The following is a 10,628-nucleotide window of genomic DNA, read 5'->3' as shown; positions in this document are numbered from 1 at the left end:
ATGTCACCTTACATTGTAAAGGGACTTTGCAGATGTGATTAAAGTTAAATAACTTGAGATGGCGAGATTAGATGGATTAGCTGGGTGGACCCAATACATTCACATGAGTCTTTAAAAGTGGAGAATGAAAGAGATGGCAGCATGAGAAGGATTTGATCCACTGTTGCTGGCTTCGAAGATGGCAGAAGGAGGCCACAAGCCAAGGAATGTGGGAAGCCTCCAGAAGGAGAAAATAAGATAATTGATGTTTCCCTATCCCCTCTATAAAGAAATGCAGCCTGATGATTCCTTGATTTTAGCTCAGTGAGATCCATGTCAACTTTTGACTTACACAACTCTGCAATAATAAATTCGGTAGAAGAATCCATTATTAGTTTGATTTATGTCTTAAACTATGTTTAAACCAAAAGTTAGAGTTTAAGTAACTTAGTTAGGTTTCTCAGTTATAAATGGCACAACCAGTATTCAAAGCCTGGGCTATCTGACACCCTTTCAGTTTTCAAAACTCAAGCCTTCACATGACCATCCATCCACCACTACTTTCAATTCGAGTCGTCTACACCCAAAAGCCTTCATGCATGCTGATGTGCCAAACCGAATGTTAACAGGTTGTCACTTGTGCATGCTTATACCTTGCACATAAAGGTTTTTTATTGTTGTGTTTCCTCACAGTAAATTTCTCGAGACCTTTGAAAACACTTTGCCTACCAAGTTGGGCAAATTCTAGGGCTGTGACTCTTTTCCCATTAGTCTCAGAAACTGTTTTGGAATAGTCACATATTTTTATTCTTATGGTTGAAAGAATGTTACTCTTATAAGAAAAATAAAGTTACTATAGTGGTATCATGTAAATTTTGTGCCAGAGCTTAGTACATGAAAATGAAACTAGTGTGCATACTGGTCAAAGCACCAATACACACACTGGTACACATACTTCAAAATATGACTCTTCTCACTGCCCTATTCTCATGCCAGCCTAGCAGAACAGTAGTCAGCAATTTAATTAAACTTTCTGAAAATTCCAGTTCAATGTTCCTCCATGAAATTACATAGCAACACACCTTGTTGGTACATTAATATTAACACCATTGAATCCAGGAAACATATCATAGTCTGTGATGTCATTTGACTTCATACTAATGTTTCTGAAACTTGGTAATCCAAATGGGAAGTACCAAATTGGAGACAGGAAAACTCTGCACTAGGAACTTGAAATAAGTCTCATTTATTGACTGTCAACATTTTACTACAGTAAACAGTAAAATATTCTTGCCTATCAAATCAGCAAATGTTTTTTAAAACACATAATACACAGTGTTGTGTTGCTGTGTTACAGTGGACTAGGCATTGTTTTACAATGTTTGCATGAACTTTCTGGAAGCAGATTTTCCAGTATATTTTATTGTCCTAAAATGTCCATAATATTCCATTTCTAAAACTTTATTGAAAGGAAGATATCAGAAATGCACGTATTTTATGTACAGGAAAATTTATTGCCCCATTATTTACAGTGGTAAAAATATAGATAAAAATTCTCAACGATGCAGAATATATAAAGCATTTATACCCAGTCCTGGGATGTTATGCAACCTTTAAAATTTGTGCATATAGCAGCTCAAGTGGATGGTCATGCTTGATCAGGAAATAGAAAAACAAGTTTCAGGGCTAAGACTAGTACAAGGAGCAAACAGTTTAGGATATAAAAGAAACAGAATTTGATACAGGAGCAAGAGGTCAGAGGCAAACCAGGTAATACAAGGTTAATGTATTGAAATTGTAGAAATAAACTTAAAAGAGAACAAACGATAACAACAGCAACAAAAACGGGTTGCTGCATGTTACTGTTTGAATATGTGTCCCATGTTGGAAATTTAATTCCCAAATTCATATCTTGATTAGATATGAAACCTTTGGGAGATAAGTAGGATTAGATAAGGTCATCATGATGGGACTGGTGGATTTATAACAAGAAAAAGAGATCTGGGCTGACACACATGCCCTTGCCCTTTTGCCATGTGATGCCCTCCACTATGTAATGACAGCACAAAACCTCTCTCCAGATGCTGGCACCGTGCTTTTGAATTTCCTAGCCTCCAGAACTGTGAGCTAAATATACTTCTTTCCTTCATAAATTACCTAGTATTTGGTATTGTGTTAGAGCATGAGGAAATAGATTAAGACACTATGTCAAAAACCATTTTGTTTATACTGCTGTTTAGAAAAGTTATTAAAACTCCATATCACCTACTAGCCCTCCACGGTCTGATAAAAGTCTCATTCACGTCTTTTCCTGGATCCAGCCACGCTGGATTTAGCAGTTTTCCTACCATGTTTATATGGCCAACACTCACCATTCAATTTTGGTGTGTAGAGAAATGTCACTCATCCTTACCTCTCCCTGTGAACTTCTGGCTATTCCTAATATTCCTATTTATTCCTTTCCTCTCTGCTCCCACTATATCTTGTTGCACATGCCTTCATTATAGTTCTTAATTCATTTATTAAAAGAAATATCGTATAATCTACATATATCTGGCATTGAACAAGATCCTGAGGGTGTAACAGTGAACACAATAGATATCACCCCAAATATTACATAGTTTGAAGTCTAGTGGGGGATACAAATAAGTAAATGGGAAATTAAAATACTGTGTTATAATTACTCTATAAGTGGTATTCACAGAGATCTTTGCTATTGAAGGACCAATAATGTTAGCATCGCCTGGAAACTTGTTGTAAATGAAAAGAAAATTAGATCTTCTGAATTAGAACCTGCACTTTTGCAAGATACCTAGAGCATTAATGTGCTGTTCATATTTGTGAAGTGCTGGTATAGATCACCTAGGTGCTGGGACAATTTAGCTCATGTGATCAAGGGAGGCTAACCAAATGTAATCGATAATATGAGATCTGAGTGAGTGAAAAGGGTTTTGTCAGGGGAGCTAGTAATGAGGGCAGGAGAGTAGAGTAGGGTGAGGGGATGACAGAAGGTTAAGGAAATATTCCAGGCACAGTCAACAGCTGTGGTGTTTATCTGCTTGGCGGACTGAGGACCAAATTAGGGCACTGCAAAGTAGGGAAACTAAAAAGAAAAATTAAAAAAGGATAAAAAACCCTAGAGAGTTAAGCTTCCATTAGTTTATCCACAATCTGCAAATCAGAAAATCTAGGATAAAAAGCTATTTTAATTTTAATATAAATAAAAAATAAAACTGTTTTGAATTATATTTGAAACAGAGTTTAGGAATCAGTAAACATCATAATACTGCCTCAGAGAATAGAATGAAAGAAGGCTCAGACCTGAGCCAAACCATGCCATGTTTAGGAAACTGAAAATGAGTTCTGTGTGACTGAAGGAGAAAGAGTAGAAATGAATGTTTCTCCACCTCAAGGGGTCGCAAGGCCAGATTTCTGAGGACCTGGGAAGCCAAAGTATTGAAAGCAGGGTAATGTCCTGACCAGATTTGTGTTATAATGGTTGTCTATCTATCTGTCATATATATGAGTTCCTTGAGAGTAGATACTACACCTTTTCATCTCAACATTGGAACACAGTATCTGACACATACTAGGCGCTAAATGATAATTTAATAAAATTGCCATTTTAATGAAAACTAGTAATCATAAATAATAAAAATAAATAATTATAATGATTAATAACACATTTTGAGTGAGTGCAAAGTGTACTGTGCTAAAACCTTTTTATGGATCAATACTGGGTTACCTTATTTTACAAAATAGACTTATAAAGCAGTATAACTATTTTCTCCAAACTGAAAGCCAATAACAGAGGTGATGTAGTTACACAGTTAGCCTAAGGTCACACGATTGGTGACAGAACTGAGCTTTGGTCTAAGGTTGTCTTGTTCCAAATACTTTCAGTTGAACCAATGCTATGTTGACTCTTTTTTTTTTAATTTTAATTTTTTATTTTTATTTTTTGAGACGGAGTCTCGCTCTGTCGCCCAGGCTGGAGTACAGTGGTGCGATCTCGGCTCACTGCAAGCTCCACCTCCCGGATTCATGCCCTTCTCCTGCCTCAGCCTTTTTAGTAGCTGGGACTACAGGTGGCCGCCACCACGCCCGGCTAATTTTTTTGTATTTTTTTTAGTAGAGATGGGGTTTCACTGTGTTAGCCAGGATGGTCATGATCTATATTGACTCTTAATGGACAGGTGGGTGTAGGCAAGTGTTTAACATACTTAAGTCCTGGGACAGTACAATTAGAATAGACAACCAGTCAAAATGAATATTGATCATTATGCCCTTCTTGTAACCACTGATTGTTAGGTCATGGCTGGTGAATGGTTTAAATGTCTGGAGTTTGCCCTAAAAAAGAGCCTGAAGTTCTTCTGTGTCCCATTTTCTGCAGCTGTGTGTAGAAGATCAGCCTGCACATGTGTCTGTGAGCATGAACCAGTGCTCCTCAGACTGGAATTCCTAGCATGGATAGTAAAATTTTCACATTTATTTCCCTGTAACAGCCTGGACATCTGTTTTTGCTTCTGTATCTTGAAAGCTTCTATTTAAATTGTGCATTTTTTCCCACGGAGTCTCACACATTATGTTGCACATTTATCTGGGACTGTTAAGATTTCCCCCCAACCCGCTGAAGTATTTCTGGGGGAAGATTGTGTTTCAGTTAGTCCAGAAGATACCTAAAAAGAGAGCATATTTTCTCAGGTTCTTTGTGAACTTCTGGGAAAAAACGCGTCTTTCCAGATTTTCCTAGAGATCTAGCATCTTGTAACATAAGAAGAAGAAAAAAATTAAACAGGTATCTGCTCTGTAGCAACTCTAATGGGAATAGTTACCACGTCCTCTTCTTCCATATAGCAGGCCTTTGCAAGGTAATGTCCTCTTGATACAGCCTCTTATACCAAGAAACATGTTTAAATAGTTGTCCTTGAAACTTACCAACCTTCCAAGCTCACCATTAATTGTGAAACACTGTATTAATGAAAAAGCTGAAAGTCATTTATGAGCGTTCACGGCTTAAATAGAAGCTGTCTGTCAAACATGGTTAATTCTCCACCACAGTGGTAAACATACTGGTAGCAGTTTTAGGACAGTTAGAGCAGCCTAGTATCTCTGTAAGCTAGCAAGGGACACACAAGGGACTCATAAAGTTTTGTAGTCTTCCTTTAGTCACTTCCTCTTAAGTTGTCATTTTCTGTGACTATGCACAGGTTAGCAACAACTCCCAGGAAATTCAGGGGAGGGCTTGGGCCCTCAATCAGAAAACCACTGCACTACCTTCAGTGAATGTAGTAACTCAGCAACCCCTTTCCTATTTGGGTTCCATGTCTTATGATTGCTGTGAAATTGGCAAATGGCAGCTGAGCAAACTCAGCTGTTAATGATCCGTTAACACCACCACTTCTTTACTCTGGCTCTATGTACACTGGTCCCACAGCTATTTAGGGTTCAAATTGCTCTTGAATGAGACCTGAAATTGCAGTTCATCTGTAGAATTATCTTTTGGGGAAGAAAGAGTGAAGACAGACTGAAAATATGTTGCCTTTTGCAATTTGTTATTTGGAGCACAAAGGGTTAGCAGAACTCAGCTCTATGGGGTTCTCACCTAGGAATTTGTTTTTCTGTTGGGTAAATGACTCTCACCAGGTGACTTCTAGGCTCCTTATAAAGGCTCTTTCTCTCAAATCTGGTAGTTCTCCTATTCCTGAATTTTCTCCCTATGTTTTCTCCTGGCAGAAGAGGACCTCTTTGTCAAGGGGCAGGGCTGATCAGGGGCTGATTCCGCAGCTGTAGTAGTACAGAACCTTTCTGCAAGTTAGTGATGTTGAGACAACTCTCACTTGCTTTGTGTTCATAGATTCTCTGCTGTGTGGGATGATCCTTCAAATAGCAGGGGGCAGGATCAAATAACCTCACCTTCCAGACCCCAGAATTCTTCTGCGTGCAAGGTCAGTGTTGTGGTGCACTGAAGACATTTATAAATAGATCAGGTACTGTATAACCTTCAGATAGTATATGAAGTCAACACAGAAGTGTTCAGAGTAAATTAGTGAGCATGAACTCAGTAGTATATTTTCATACATTATGTCAACTCAAAAATATTGTTGTAGCATTCAAAATAGTTATTCCAAATATAGACTACAGTCATCAGCATGTGTTTGTTCATTCCACAGTAAAAAAAAAAAAAAAAAAAAAAAAATTAAATAAAGAGTTTGCGAGAGCATGGCGTTTGGAGTAAGAACAGAGCTCAATTCCTGAATCTGCCATTGGCTTGTTGGATGAATTTGAGAACATCATATGGTTCCTCTGAGACTCGATTATCTCATCTTACCCTGCTTTCTCATCCATAAAAGGGAGTTATTAATACCCAATAATGGTGTTGTGATAGTAATGAATGTGAAGCATTGTCATGAGGGCTATTTCGATGTTCCTGGTAGTCTGGTGACAGGGATGTTTAAGTTATAGGCCCTGTCATGGAAGAATTCTCAGTAGGGGAGAAAGAGACACTTAAAGAGATCTGTTTAAGAAGAGTTTAATATTTGCTTGTTAGTTTTAGTGCAGGACAACTCAAGACTGGTTTAAGAATCATAGAATTTTTTTAAAAAGCTATTCTTGGCTGGGTGCGGTGGCTCACACCTGTAATCCCAGCACTTTGGGAGGCTGAGGTGGGCGGATCATGAGGTCAGGAGATCGAGACCATCCTGGCCAACATGGTGAAACCCCCGTCTCTACTAAAATACAAAAAATTAGCTGCGTGTGGTGGTGGGCGCCTGTAGTCCCAGCTACTCGGGAGGCTGAGGCAGGAGAATCGCTTGAACCTGGGAGGAGGAGGTGATTGTGCCATTGCACTCCAGCCTAGAGACAGAGCAAGACTGTCTAAAAAAAAAAAAAAAAAAAGAAAAAAGAAAAAAGAAAAAAGAAAAAAAAAGCTGTTCTTGGACCCATGTTTGCTAATAGAGTTCCCTCTGGTACAAGAATCCTATTATGTTTCCCTTTGATTGCAGGAGTTGAAGAAAGATGCTATGAGCTGTGTGCAGTGGAAAGAGGGACTCAGAGATTCAGCGAAGTAAATTATTTGGCACTTAGGAGACATTAAATACATGACCACTAATTTTATTAGAAATATAGCTGAGTACCTACTCTGTTGGGTTTTTCTTTTATGTTTTATTTTTGCTGTTTACAATATAGCTATTCTATTTATTTTTATTGTGATAAAATCACACTTGTAATCCCAGCACTTTGGAGGCCAAGGCAGACGTATTCCTTGAGTTCAATAGTTCAAGACCAGCCTGGGCAACATGGTGAAACCCCATCTCTACAAAACATTTAAAAAAAATTATCCAGGCATGATGGTGTGTGCCTGTAGTCTCAGCTACTTTACAGGTACTTTACTTGGCAGGCTGAGGCAGAAGGATCGCTGGAGCCTGAAAGTTTGAGGCTGCAGTGAGCAGTGATTGCACCACTGTACTCCATCCACCCTGGGCAACAGAGCAAGACCCTGTAAAAAAAAAAAGAAAGAAAAGAAAGAAAAGAACACTTAACATGAGATTTACTCAAACTTTTAATCACACAATACAGTATTGTTAACTATAAGCAAAATGTTGTATATCAGATCTCTGGAACTAATTCTTCTTTAGTAACTGAAACTTTATACCTGTTTAACAGCATCTCCCCCATTTTTCCCTCTCCCTGTGTCTGTTGCAATCACTATTCGACTTTCTGTTTCTATGAGTTTGGCTAAGGGATACTTCCAATATAAGTGGAATCATGAAGTATTTCATTTCAGGTTCATCCATGTTGTAGCATGTGTCAGAATATTACTGCTTTTAAGGTTGAATAGTATTCTATGACATGCATGTCTTGTGCTTTCTTTATCCATTCATTTGTTGATGGATATTTAGGTTGTTTCCATGTGTTGGCTATTGTAATTAATTCTGCAATGAACATGGAAGTGCAGATATCTCTTTGACTATTTATTTCCTTTGGATATATACTCAGAGTGGATGTGCTGTTTTTCACAGTGGTTGCATGATTTTACATTCTCACCAACTGTGTACAATAGGTCCAGTTTCTTCTCATTCTTGTCAACACTTGACATCTTTTTATATTTTATATTTGTTGGCCATTTGTATGTTTTCTTTGGAGAAATCTCTATTCAAGTCCTTTGTCCTTTTTTTTTTTTTTTGAGACGGAGTGTCCCTCTCTCCCAGGCTGGAGTGCAGTGGGCTATCTTGGCTCACTGCAAGCTCCGCCTCCCAGGTTCACGCCATTCTCCTGCCTCAGCCTCCCAAGTAGCTGGGACTACAGGCGCCCGCCACCACGCCTGGCTAATTTTTTGTATTTTTAGTAGAGACGGGGTTTCACCGTGTTAGCCAGGATGGTCTCCATCTCCTGACCTCGTAATCCGCCCGCCTCGGCCTCCCGAAGTCCTGGGATTACAGGCATGAGCCACCGTGCCCGGGCTTTGTCCGTTTTTAAATTGAGTTATTTGTGTTTTTGCAACTGAGTTGTAGGAGTTCCTTATATATTTTGAATATTAACCCCTAATCAGATATATGGTTTGCAAATTGGGCTTATTTACTATAATAAAAAGAACATTAAATTGAGAGGTTGCTTCCTCATTTTTAAAATAAAGAGTGTATGATCTTAAGGTCATTACTTGCTCTCTACTTCAACTGGGAAAATAAATGTTTTTATCACTAGGTTCAAATTTGAGCAAAGTCCTTGTCTCAAAGATAAATATCAGATTATTGAGAAAACTGTTTGTTTTCCTCCTATGTTAAAATATGTTCTTATGGTTGCATGAATTTAACTTATAATTTGAGGGGGCCACATATCAGAAATCACACATATGTGGAAATATTAAGTGCTGGGGTTTATCACTATTTTCAGAAGCAGTTCATTCATTTATTCAACAGATACTTTTAGATGCTGTTGTGCTAGCCATTTTTTCTGGCTCTAAGATCATAGGTCTGAGGAAAAATGGTCCTTGTATTTTCCTGGGAGTCATTTTTACCTTAGTGGCCATGCCTCCTCAGTTTCGTTAGAGGATGCTTCTTCTGGTCTTTTCTTTAAATACTGCTGTTCCCCAGCACTCTGTCCTCAGACTTCATTTCCTTTAGGTTTATTACCCTACGATATTTGTCACTGATCCTGTGACTTCAACCATAGACATTAGTTTCACAACTCTCAAGCTCCATTATCAGGGCACGAGTCATTTTCCCTAGGATGTGGAAGTTGGTTCATGTCTCGATTCTTGTATGTAAAGTCGCAGGTGAAAAAGTGAAGCTTATCTTCTAACTGAGATCCAAGTGTTGACTCAAAAATCCATATATTTTGTTTTGTCTTGCATTGCCTCTCAATTCAGAATTTCCAGCATATATATATATATATATATTTTAGTGAGAACTCAAAGAGACTTCCTGTATTGAACATTTTTCCTTCTTCTCAAATACCTAGAGAAATGCCCTCTTGAACGCACTTTCTGTAACCAATTATTCTTACTGATGTCTAAGTTCCTGTCTATTCATTCAGGGGATTGCAATGAAGATAACCAAGTTAACTTACACTCAAATATTTTCTTTCTCAGAGTCATGTACAGACCTTCTTAAAGTAGCAAGTCTGATTCTAATGCACACACTAACACTGTAGGTATTTAATTTTTTTTGAGTAAATACATGCATGAGTGAGTGAAAGGGGAACATAGATATGTTAAAAACCAAACATTCTTTCTGTAGATAAAAAACAGTGTCAGAAAACTTAAGACAAGAAGCAATATACAGAAACTTTTTCAGTCCTACAGATTTATGGATCTAGGTGAGCAAACACTTAGATCTCCAGAGAAAACCTCTTTCCCCCAGCCAATCTATTCTCAATACCCTTTTGCAGAAATGGAAAATCAAGAAACTTGCTCAGGTAAATACTCCAGTTATTATCCATGACTTTCCAATGAGTTCCTTTGTTCTTGTTAAGGTTATTTAAGCCATCTTTTTTTTTCAGGCAGAATTTCATTTGAACATAATCAACTTCTCAATTATTACCTGTATAAACAAACCTTTTTTCTATTATCACCCACTGTGGTCCATTTAGATTTAATTGTTTCTTTCCTGGTACTTAGTTTTATGTATTTGTTTTTTCACTCAGCAGCTGTTGTGTATTTATTTGATCAGGAGTATTTTACTAGAAAATGTTTAATATTATCTTGTCATCTTACTTTCATTGGGTCACATGGACTTATAAACTTTAATGCACCTTAGGGTTTTTGCCTCAGAAACTGAGAAGTGAAGAAAAGCAGGGTGAATTTCCTGTTGTGCTTCTTATGGTTGCCCAGAAATATCCTGTCTGCCCATGTACATACAGTCATAGAACTGAAAATATTTTCTATTATTGAATCTAATTTCCTGTTTTATATATGTATATATAAATATCCTGAAGCCTAGATGGAGTATAATGGGAATCTTGCTAAAAACCAGGTTTCGTTACACAGTTTAGTGTCTGTGTCCTCTCCTAGTTCATTCAAGAACACATCTAAGAAAACAGTAAGTGGCTATGCATTTTCTTTTTTTTTTTTTTTTTTTTTTTTTTTGAGACGGAGTCTCACGCTGTTGCCCAGGCTGGAGTGCAGTGGCGCGATCTCGGCTCACTGCAAG

At 37.8% G+C, this 10,628-nt stretch overlaps 2 protein-coding genes across 2 annotated transcripts in view; one reads left to right on the top strand and one right to left on the bottom strand.

The window, feature by feature from the left end:
• RHOG (ras homolog family member G) overlaps positions 1-10,628 on the bottom strand; it is a 1,041,648-nt gene that overhangs the window by 737,672 nt on the left and 293,348 nt on the right. The gene's annotated exons all lie outside the window — the stretch shown is intronic.
• Positions 5,671-10,628, top strand: part of MMP26 (matrix metallopeptidase 26) — a 355,123-nt gene continuing 350,165 nt past the window's right edge. Inside the window, exon 1 of the mRNA XM_050756415.1 lies at positions 5,671-5,927. The gene's annotated coding sequence lies outside the window, so the exon portion shown is untranslated. The remainder of the gene's footprint in view (positions 5,928-10,628) is intronic.

The sequence above is a fragment of the Macaca thibetana genome, chromosome 14, assembly GCF_024542745.1.
Source record: "Macaca thibetana thibetana isolate TM-01 chromosome 14, ASM2454274v1, whole genome shotgun sequence".
NCBI lineage: Eukaryota > Metazoa > Chordata > Mammalia > Primates > Cercopithecidae > Macaca > Macaca thibetana.
The sequence above is the reverse complement of the archived record's forward strand: the minus strand, read 5'-3'. Positions and strand labels throughout refer to the sequence as shown.